Source organism: Artemia franciscana, chromosome 19 (genome assembly GCF_032884065.1).
Source record: "Artemia franciscana chromosome 19, ASM3288406v1, whole genome shotgun sequence".
NCBI classification, from domain to species: domain Eukaryota; kingdom Metazoa; phylum Arthropoda; class Branchiopoda; order Anostraca; family Artemiidae; genus Artemia; species Artemia franciscana.
In genome coordinates, this window is record NC_088881.1 from 21,475,791 (window position 1) to 21,488,100 (window position 12,310).

The 12,310-nt window shown below is 35.3% G+C and overlaps 1 long non-coding RNA gene across 1 annotated transcript; it reads left to right on the forward strand.

Moving 5' to 3' along the window:
- Positions 1 to 886: 886 nt before the first annotated feature.
- On the forward strand, positions 887 to 12,046 carry LOC136039410 (uncharacterized). The gene is made up of 3 exons (XR_010620434.1): positions 887 to 942; positions 8,454 to 8,555; positions 11,825 to 12,046. It is a non-coding gene; the product is annotated as an uncharacterized LOC136039410 (long non-coding RNA).
- The last annotated feature ends 264 nt before the right edge of the window (positions 12,047 to 12,310 follow it).

Consider the following 12,310-nt stretch of genomic DNA (forward strand, 5'->3'; position numbering starts at 1 on the left):
GTTGAGAAGGATATTCCTAGAATTAAAACCAAAAATACTATACAACTTTTTTCATCAGCATTAAATGATTTTTTTTTATGCCAATTTGACCAAGTACCTGCCAAAATATAATCAGGAATATTATCCATTCTTGCGCAAATAAGCTGACGGTAAAAATTATTCTATATCCTCTTCCCCATCAGACGATTAACGCACTAAACCCCATGACATTGGATCTTCTTTAAACGTTTCTACACTGTCTTGGCTTGGTCAAATTGACCTAAGAGTGGTTTACACTAGTAGGTTTTTTTAAAGCACTGGCTAATTTGAAAAAAAAAAGTTTTTTTTCTTGTTTCAGATTCCGTTCTTAGCGGTGTCCTGGGAAAAAGCGAACACCTGAAGCCACATAAACTCGAGTTGACTTCAACAACTTCAACAGTTGACATGAACTCTCCCCCCCCCCCTAAACCAAGGACCGTTGAGTTAGGGAAATTTCCTTACATATTAAGAGAGTAATCTGGTATTTTGTGGATTTGCTAGCCGTTAATATACGTCTATATTGTCAATTGACATGAAAAATATGAAAAAAGCGCTGGTTCAATATTTTAAACTTGTCTTTGTGCACTGATTTGCGCTTCTTTCATTCGATAAATTTTATAGAAAACTAGTAAAACTTCGCTCCGCTTTATGAAATCAATCCTAAGAAAAGATCAAACAGGAAATATACCCCAGATAAGCAAAGAATCAAACACACCGATGATTCCTAGCAACAAAAATTGCAATTAATAATAAAAAAGGCTGTATCACGCTAAAAGAATGCATAACAATATAAAGTTTTTACACGATCTCATGAAATGCCAAATGGTTGAATAAGAAATGAGTTGATCAGCTGTATAAATGCCAGAATCGTAACCAAATTTTATCAGTGTATTTCGAAGCTTAAGACAATTACCAACAATCAAGGTTTGTTCCTTCATATTACTTCATAAGCGTTAATTTTACTGACAGCTTAAGTTAGGGATCAAATGACCAATTTTAGCAAAAGAGATGAGAACTTAAACATAACTTTTCATAAAGCTTAGTCTGTTTGAATACCAAAAAAATCTCGGTAGTGAACTAGTGCTTGCTGTATCATATACTAATAGCCAAAGAAGCTGTTGGACGAAATATATAAATAAAAAATGCTGTAGTATATTCTCTTCTAGAAGAACCAGGGAAATACATCTTGCCTCCTTACCTCCAACCACTGAATTCTAAGTTCCTTTATTCTTCCTTTAAAAAAGTTTCAACTAGATCCACCAGCCATGATACAAAAAGGGGTACACTTACCAAACCACACATAAAATTCGTCAGCTTCTAAGGAAGTTTAATGACTGAATGCAACCTCTGTAATGACAAAATTTGCTTGCCTTCAGGCATAAAAAAATTTACTCTCTTTTGAGCCTCCAAAAACGTGCTTACTAACAGTAAAAATATTCGAAAAAATATTCTCTTCAGATTCTCGTCGTATAACATCACCTGATTGTCTTCAGATGGGAGTTCTGGATACCTACCGGCTACATAAATTAGGATATTAAAAAAGTTCTTATCTTTAATTTATATTTCCCTTTTAACTTTCCATATTTTATGACTCGATAAAACCCGTGTTTCAGTGTTTCATGAAGTTTCACTTTACAGTGTTGTGGAACAACACTACTACTTTCATAGTTGCTTTCTGTGTACTACATAACAGCACCGCGGCTTTCGTAGATGTTTTTTTTTTTTTTTTTTTGCATCCAGCAGTCTACAGCTCCGAAGTATTAAGATAAGCAAATTCGAAGCTTTTCCAGAATATGGGAATCGTGAAACGGGACAGAAAATTTCCAGTGAAGTTTGTAAAATTTCCAGCAGGTTTCCAGGAAAGAATGAAAACCATTTTTTCCCTCAGGTTTGCCATGGTGTCAAAACAGAACTTCCCTATCAGGGAAAGTTAAGTTTTTCTAGAACATTATATTTCGTACTCCTGCGGAGTACAAAATAAAATCAACCGGGGAATAAAATTCCGCATTTGTTCAAAATTTCTTAGAAATAACTCTGGAAATATCGATCTTGAATGCGAAATCCCGATTTTTGGTTTTTTTCTGAAACTATTTATTCGAAGCCTCTTGTATTATAATCAGCAGTGCTGAGAAAATTATGCAAAATGATATGTACTTTCTTATACGCAAAATTGCTTCGTTCACTTAGAAATAATTTCCAAAGTTATCACGTTATTCAAAGTTATTCAACATGGATAAACATATCTTGATCTTCTAAGGACTGGAGCTGGAAATGCTTTCCAATAACATAATTTTTGGTGATTTATTTCTGTTTTGAAGTTTGGATTTTCAAAATCCCTACATTTTGTCTAAGTGAAATGTCGAAGCTTCTAAGCTTAATTTTCTTAGGAATCAGATTACTTTGAATATAGATAGAATTCTAAATTATATCTTCGGTATCTTATGAAAAATTTCCGTACCTCTCATAAGTTTATTGGGGAATAATACTATAAGCCCTGATTTCGAAACAGAAGTTCGACTTTTTTTTTATTTGGATGTTTCTTATATTGTGTGCGTATAATGCCATGAAAGGTAAGCAAGAAGAAATGCACTCTTCTAAATTCGACTATCCGACAGTCTTAAAGTTCTTTTAAAACATTTTTCTTCCAAGTTCAACAACCCCTTCTTAAAAAATTGTGAAAAAAAAGTCAAACTTTGGCCTAAAGAGCGAGGGTTGAGGAAAGGCTATTCCTCTCATTTATGGAATAATTTCCGTTCATTTTAAGTTTTAATGTTGATAATGGCTTTCAGTTGAAAAAAATTGTTTATTTTTATTCCTGACCAATTTTTGAAATCATGCCAGGAAATACCCTTCCCCCGCCTCCTCGTGCAAGTTATCCCCTGGAAACATTCCTCCCCACAGGAAATTCTTGTGGAAAATCCCCCGCCAAAACAATATGTATATTCCCCAATAGCAATTACTATATACAAGCAATTGGCAAATTATGTAACTTACATAATTGCTCTCCCCGGGAACTATGGGGGTCATGTCAGCCCTAAAGGCATAGTTATTGGACCTTTCCACTATGCTGAATCAAATAGCTATTTAGAAATTGAAATTGCATCTCTTTGGGTAAAAAAGGGCCTGGGAGGGGGCTAGTTGCCCTCCAATCTTTTTGGTCTCTTAAAAAGGGGATTAGAGCTTCTAACTTCCTTTCAAATGACCTCTCTCGATCTTCTAAGACCATTGGTATGATGCACTTTGAGATCTGGCAAAAATATAAAATTCCGCTTTCTCGTAAATAGGAGCTTGGAACTTCTACACTAGGGTTCTATGGTACCCTGAATCCGACGGTGTAATTTGTGTTCAAGCCATTTGACTTTTCGGGCTTCTTGGAAAATGAAGCAAACTTTCTCAGGCTTTTAGCTTCTGACGGGTAACATCATACTTAATGAAAATTTTATATTTTGAATCAGCATAAAAAGACAATTCTTTTGATGGATTGATTATTATGAAAATTTCATTTTTTGAGAGTTTCGGTTACTATTGGGCCGAGTTGCTCCTTACTTACAGTTCGTTACCACGAACTGTTTGATAATGACTTACAATAATTAAAACGCATCTGCTATTGTTATAAGGGAGCATAAATATTTATTACCAGCGAGACGCAGTTGCATCTGTTGCTCCACAGCTGTGAACCATGGGTCACAGTTGCTGCTACTCTCCACAGGGCCTTGTCGCTGGATATCTTGTTTCTGATATTATTTTCAGAATTTTCCCCTTTTTATTGGTGTGAAATGTATAACACTTTCTACATAACATCCAAATTGATTATCTAGTTATGGTGTTATTTCAAGAATAGTTGTTTATGTAACCCAAATTTATGCATCAGGTTTGCGAAGAGAAAATTTTCGTATTTTCTGCCTTTTTTACGATTTTTTTTTATGTAAACATGGGACATAATGCTGGGCCATCATCGACTATTCAATAAAACTTAGAACGAAAGTATAACAGTTAAAAATAGGGATGAAATCTTTTAATCGACAGTGAGCAGATATAAAATTTGTAACTGGATATTTCGAACACATATACAGTGTTCATCAGTTTTTACTGCTGATGATGAACACCGTATATTTGTTCGAAATATCAAGTTACAAATTTTATATCTGTTCACAGTCGACTAAAAGGTTTCATCCCTATTTTGAACAGTTATACTTTCGACATGGAAAGGCAGCGTGGTCTTCGAAGTTATCTAACATAGAACGAATTTTTCATTTAAAAATTACATGTTAAGTTTTGGGCGACTATTTGACTTTGAAACTGTATAGCAAAAATAAAATAATTTTTTATCAAAAGTAAGGTTTTCTACCAAAAGTGAGGAGTAACATCAAAACTCAAAACGAACAGAGATTATTCCACATATGAGGGAGACTGCCCCTTCCTCAATACCTCTCTATTGACGCTAAAGTTTTTTTAATACTCTTGAAAAAGGTTCCAATTACACCGCCCTCGTCTGATTCCAATTACACCACCCAACAATTCCATCCTCTCTGTAGATTCCCGCCAGAAAATGTCTTGCTTACGATTCCGCCTGAAAAATACTCCTTAGCATATATTCATTTGAAGAAAGACTTTTTATTGAATTTCTGATCGTTTTTCCGGTCATGACGGAATCCGCCAAGTGGAAAATATTCCTAAGAACTCTCCCTCCCCCCAATAGAAACTTTCCCCATGGAGAATTTCTCCCATGGAAAATCCCCACCCTCACATAAATATCCTCCAGAGAATTCCAACTCTGCTGACAAATTTCCCGGATAATTCCCCCATAGCATTTCCACATGTAAAATGGGGTCGCCAACAAGAAACTAAGATAAATAAAGCGGATTTGGTGCCTGAATTCTGGCAAATATCCATCGTCAAAAATTTTCCCCGGAAAATTTACACCCGGAAAATTTCATCCTAATGAGAAATACTTCCCATGGAAAATCCATCCTTAAAACCCACCTGAAAATGTCGGTATTCTTCCCAATAACAAATACTATATGTAAACAACGATAAATTTCATAAATTGCGGCCCTTCCACCAGGGGCTCTAGGGGGGGGGGTCATATCATACCCAAAAGAGGTATCTATTGGACCTTTCAACTATACTGAACGAAATGTCTATCTTAAATTTTGATCAGAATGCCTTTGGGAAAAAGGGTATGGGAGTGGGGCTAGTTGCCTTCCATTTTTTGTCATTTAAAAAGGACACTAGAACTTTTAATTCCGTTTAAATGAACCCTCTCAATCTTCTGAGACTATACATTCCTTACGATCAACCATGAGAAAAACAAAAAAAAAATATATAGTAATAATTAAATAAAATAAAACCGCATCCGTGATCTTTTTTCTGGCAAAAAAAAAATACAAAATTCATATTTTTAAAGATGGAAGCTTGAAAATTCTAAAATGGACTTATCTGATACGTTGAATCTGATGGTTCAATCTTCAATAAGATTGCTTGACTTTGGGGGATTTCCCCCTCCCCATTTTTCGAAAATCTGGCAAATTTTATCAGGATTGTTTGAAAGGTAATATTAAACATATTTAATTTTATACATTTGGAACAGGCATAAAAAAACAATTCTTTTGATGTATCTATTGTTATCAAATTTCTATTTCTCAGAGTATCGATTAGGCTATTGTGCCTAACCGATATTTACTATTGGGCGGAGATGCTCCTTACTTATAGTTCGTTACCATGAACTGTTTGATCAGAGCTGTGGGGTTGGTAAATTAGAACTAAACATTATAATATTTACAGTTTTCAATTCGAACTAAAACTTTAATTCTGGACACCTTAGGATGGGGTATAATTTTGCGTACTACTATGTTGTGGCATAAAGCAGAGCAAGAGAAACTTTTAAGCGAGAAACCTCAATTTTGTCTCTGAGAAAAAAAACAATCCGCTGCATCTGGTATTGTATAGAAAATTCAAGAAGTGAATAATCAAGAATTACTACATAAAATTTTACACAGATCTTCTATTTGGTAACGTTTTCAAGAAGAATCATAAATGACGGTGAAATAGAGCTAGGAAATACTCGGAAAATTCCAACTGATATTTAATTTCAATAGAATTGAATAATATCGAAAGAATTTTAGCGATTTTGGAAGAATAGCAGTCAAACAATTCGTGGTAATAAACGGCCAGGAAGGAGCCACTTGACTCAATAGTAACCAAAACTCTAAAAAAAAGAGAATTTAGATAACAATACAAATATCCAAAGAATTAAATTTTTGGTTTGATTCCAAATATATGGAATTCATGAAGTTTAAAGTCTGAGATAATTTGCCTGATTCTCGGAAAAGGGGAGAATCACCCACAAAAAGTCAAGCGATCTAAATGAAAATTACACCATCAGATTCAGCATATCAGATAACCTTGCTGTTAAGATTTCAAGCTTCTATCTACGCAAATGTATTTTTTTTTTTGTCCGAAGAAAGATCACAGATGCGTGTTTATTTGTATATTTTTTCCGAGGGGTGATTGTGTACAACCAATAGCTCTAGAAGATCGGAACAGGGCTCATTTATATGGAAGTCGAAAGTGACCAGAAGTCCAATAAATATGCCTTTGGGGATGACACAACCCCATATAGTCCCTGAGGAAGGGGCTGTAAGCTACGCCGTATGTCCATTGTTCACATACGGAATATACATATGGAATATACATATACATACATACGGAATATGTCCATAATGTTCACATACGGAAATTCCAATATATTGGGAAACGTACGGAAGTTTTTTTCATGGGGAAAATTTTCTTTTAAAAGGAAAGTTTCCCAGGGGAATTTTACATGGAAGGGGGGAAGGAAGGGGATTTGAAAGAAGGTTAGAAATTAAAATTCAAAGAAAGTTTTTTCCGCTGATAGCAAGGAGCAGCATTAAAACTTAAAATGAACAGAAATTATTCCTTATATATGGGGGCTGCATCTCCCACAACCCTCGCTCTTTAAGCTAATGTTTGGATTTTTGTCACAATTTTTTAAGAAAGATTTCTCAAATAAAAGAGCTAATGAATTTGAATGAGAAATACTTTTAAAGAACTTTAGAGCTTAGCATAAAGAGCTAGAGTTGAGGAAGGGGTAGCCCCCCTCACATACAGAATAATTTCTGTCCGTTTTAAGTTTCAATGTAGCTCCTCATTTTCAGTTCATTTTTTTTTATTTAGTCAACCAGTTTTTCATCAATTTTAGTTTTACCCATTAAAAGTTACGAGCCTGAGAAACTTTACCTTATTTTCGAAAAAAGGGGGAAACAACCCCTAAAAGTCAGAGAATCTTAATGAAAATCACACCGTCAGATTTTACGTATTAGAGAGCCCTACTGTAGAGGTTTTCAGCTTCAATCTACAAAATGTTGAAATTTGTGTATTTTGCCAGAAGAAAGATCCAGAAGAAAGATCAAACGAAAATTATCAAAACCTTAACAAAGAAATGTCAGCATATGTCAATTTATCTGACAATCCACGACCATTTGAAAGTTTCTTTTTTTTTTTTTTTTTTTCAGTAAAGTGCAAATTGTTTTCTGGTCTTGAGAATGCATAGGAGTTATCAGCCCTAATCATGTTAATTTTTGTTCTTTTGATTTGCATTTACTTATTGATAGTGACTTGTGGTAATTTTACGCTTGGAAGATTATTTGACTACTTTTGCTCATTCTTGGCTTAATGGAACACTTTACTTTTCTTCGAAAAACTTGTCTTGTTGAAAAAGTTTGTTAAATTAATGACATAAAGAATGGACAGTTTGAAACAATACTTCCAAATGAGCAGCAAATGTGTTTTTCTCGTGTCATTAAAGATTATTTGACTACTTTTGCTCATTCTTGGCTTAATGGAACACTTTACTTTTCTTCGAAAAACTTGTCTTGTTGAAAAAGTTTGTTAAATTAATGACATAAAGAATGGACAGTTTGAAACAATACTTCCAAATGAGCAGCAAATGTGTTTTTCTCGTTTTTACACATCATATATTAGAAAAGACAAAGCTTAACATGATCAAGCTCAACATGATATCATGAGGACATTTTGAATATTTTCAGCTTTAAAACTTCCTGATTTCTTAAAGCCCTGTGAAAGCGCCGAAGTCTCTGTTTTCAGTTTCTCGTACTATTTAGCATCAACAATCTATAATTTGATTTTTTGCTTTAAAATAAACAGCAAATGAGTCTTTCTAGTTGTAGAAACTCATTAGCTAGACAATTTTAAGCTTGACATCAGTGCAAGTACATTTCAAACATGACCCTATTTATTATTATTCGATCTTTTAGAACAACACTTCAATGCTCTTCGCCTACTGTTTATGCGGCTCTACGAACAACGAGAAGAAAACTGTACATATATCTAGCAAGCCATATAGGTTGACCAGGTCAGGTGTAGGAGAATAATTATTGAGGTTTCTCTTTCAGAAAGATACAATGTTTTCTTTCAACCGTGAAAAAGACCAAGAAGAAGGCCTTCCTCCTCAGGACAAACATGGAAATAAAGATGCAGCTGAACAAATTTCTAAGGTAAGTAGGTTTTACTAACGATTTTTTTTTTTTCGTATCCCGGACATACCTGCACAATTACAGGCGATAAGGGAGGGAAATCCTATAAATCTTCCAAGGAACCTTCTTATCTGGGGGGGGGGGGGATAAATGAAAAATTTTAAATACACGAGGGTTCCGATATTTGACGCAAGAAAACAATACAATTGACTCCCCCCCCTTCAATATCTACTAAACCACATAAAACGTTGATAATGGAGCCTGTAGTCTTATACCTTATATTTACGCTTAATTTCAAATAGCTTTAGACAAATGTCTTATTGAACTTAAAGTTGATACCATTTAACCCATTTGCACCCAATGTGCAAAGATGTTCCCATTTGGGAACGTCTCATGTTGTCAAGAAAGTAGCAGCTCAGGCTAGTTTTAAGCTTTCTACAGAAATATAGGGGTAACCAGCCACGTCCAAGAATTAGGGTGGGGTGAGTTTTCTGGATTTTCTGAAATTTAGCTAAAATTCCTTCTTTTTTTCTATTTTTTAATCGATAGTTTCGGGTAAAGTACAACCAAAGCACAGTGTTAAAAAGTCTTGTCTTGGAGTTTAAAACGCTTTGCTTACCTACTTTAGAATCTATGATGCACTTATATTAAAATATCCACAGAGGTAGAACAGAGTTTCGGTACCACAAAGTGTTTTATGGATTTGGAACTGATGGTGCATTTTAGTTTGCAGATTGCTCCTAAACTATTCTTATTTGTTAAAGAAGCTATCACTATACAAAACGGCCTACAGACTATATATGAGCTTTCAAGTGACATTGCAGGGACGATAGAGTTTGATATCATTCATACTTCCTTAAAAGACGATGTATCCATCCGGACATTCTTCTGCTTCTACTTCGGATGCTGATGATTTAGAAGACGTTCCACTGAGCCTCCGTAGGAAATCATCCCCAACAGTAACGCAAGGAAAGTCTTCAAACCCACATTTAAAAAAATATGAGCCTTTGAAAAAAAACAAAAAACAAGGTACACACCAAAATGGAAAAAGAAAGCATAGTCTGGAGATATTCCATCAGAATCACTACCAAGATTGGGAGAGAAGATCAGTCACATGATGAGCATGCCCGAATTCGAGGGTTTTTTTTGTCAGTTTTAGGACAAAACTATTTGGGCTATAACACGATCAGAATGGTTATATCAGCTTCACAGTTTTTCAGGAATCGTGCTACGATCAGGGTATCATCACCTTCCCAGTGAAAGAAAGTACTAGTCTCGGCCAGACGACCTATTCAACTCTATATTTGGAAATTATTGAGCCACAAAACATATCTGAAGATAAATAGAAACCTACACCTTGCTATTAATAAGGAGCTCTAGGACAGCGATAAAATGGCTAAAGTGAGCCCACTTGTAGATACAATGAACGCAAAGCTTCAGCAACATGGGACGTTCTGTCAAAAAACTTTCCATGGACGAGCAAATGATACCTTTCTTTGGTCGTCAACTACAAAATCAACAACTGAAAAATCTTATTCCAAGGAAAACCAAGTCGATTTGGATACAAAGCTAGGGTGCTAGCTTTTTCTAATGGATATCCCAACATAACTGATCTGTACTGTGAGAAGAGAAACGGCCAGCAATACCACTAGATCCACATACGGTCACAAACCTATTGTCTCTTGTTACAAATGTAGCCCATCTTATTTTAATCACAAGTCCGATCTTCACACAAAGCTTCAGTCTCAAAGATTTCGAGCCACGGTACATGAAGATCACTTGAAGGGATTTTGCCTCAACGAAGAAACTTTTATTGAAAAGAAGGAACGTGGTTATGACTACAGGTCAGACCGAGTGATTTTGGCTGTAAAACACAAAGATAGCATAGCTGCTAGTAGATATAGCAGATAACTACGACTGTGTATGACTGCTTCACTAGGGGAAAATGCGGTTTCGTTCACCATGACGAAACCTAAGGTCCAGGTCATGTTGGGAGCTCAGGACCACCGCAGATCTACCCTAAGAAATCAACCACTCATGTACTGGTTACAACTGAGAAGTATGACCGATGTCAAGTATGCAAAAACGATGTACGACTAGAGTGCAGGAAGTGCCAAACTTCACTTGAAACTGTGTTACGAGCAATTCCATATCTAACTTTAATTTATGTTTCATACTAACTTCTATTAAACATGGCAAAAGATATGTCCCCATATATGTCCTACAGTTCCAAGGACAAGACTAACGCCTAGCGTTCCCATCTGGGAACATAACAGCATGGTAACAGTGTTGGTGGGAAAACATATTTGACACCACGAATTTTTAAAACCCTACTGCACTAAAGCAACCATCCCAGAATCTCACCGGTAACTAGTTTTTGGCGTTAATGGGTTAAGGCAGGTTTATGTGACCACAATTGCGTGACCTCTATTCATATCTTATCTACATAAAAAACTTTGCTTTCCCGCTAATGAAATTAGAGACCTCTAAACACAAATAATTGGTAGTTCTTTCCAGTAAGACTATTCACATTTTCTAAATATTCAATTGACGGGTTAGTTAATTTCTCAAAAAATTCTCTGAATTTCATGTTCAACAGTTTCTTTACTTTAGTATTCAATCTAATAGGTTTCAAATTTAACTCCGCTTTTATTATTTTACATGAGGGAAAATTTTTACAGGGGAGAATTGTCGAAGGTTGGGTGGGGATTTTCCGCGGGGGGAGGGAGCAGTCTGCAGAATTCCGCAGGGATTTCCATATTAAAATGAATTTGATTTGCGTATATTTTTCAGACTCTTTGTATAGGTAATCACAGTAAATTAATTAGGTAATTTATATAAATGTAAAAGACCACTTTATTCATCCTAGGATCAAAATTTAATGCGGAAAGCACGAAATTTGAAAAAAATCGATGTTTGTGATTTTCGATTCAGTGCATTTTCGTATTTTTCCATTAATATACTTGATTCCCCAATGAATTGGTATTTTCAGGGGGGGCAGCTTTTCGATGGATTTTCATTCTTTTGAGATCACAGGAACGCGCGACGGGTAAGCTAGTATGGCATAAAATTGTTATTTTACCATGAGAAAGCCAAGTATAAATGTGGATGAAGTAACTGTGTAAAGTAGCTGATGTGTTAGTAAACAAAGAACTTACTTCCCCCTGTAAATAGACAAAAAAAAATCCCCTGTTCTGGGGTCCATTCAACTATTAGCAACAATTTGTAGTAGAGTAGTTTATTTTATTCCGTGTTAATTTTTCAATGAGAGATTTTTTTCATTATTCTAGGGAAGGCATCAGAAAGAAGACGACGATGATGCCAAAAAAGCTGGAAAAGATAAGAAAGATGATAAAGATAAGAAAGATAAACCATCCCATTGAAATCTTAGCCACAATAGCAACGAGCACCTAGGGATAGGTATTAGTGTTCACTCAAATATAGTAATATGTGTTTAGTTTTTTGTAAGTTTTCATCTATGGAAGATTTGAGTAAATTTTTGTTGTTTGCGATTGGCAGATTTTAGATTAAGCATTTAACGCAGGGATTTCCAGTCGTTCAGACAAAGATGTGTACTCGCCTCTGCAAACTCAATCTGTTTTATAAAATGGTGGCATATTAAACTTAGTGAAAATTAGTCTTGCAAGGATTTCTCAGTATTTTTGCCTGGACGACCGAAGGTTATATCCTAGGGCATATTCTCCCTCAATTACCACCTCCACTATTTAAATCACCACTAATAAGAACTCGTTGCAGCCCTCCGACTTAAGGCCAAC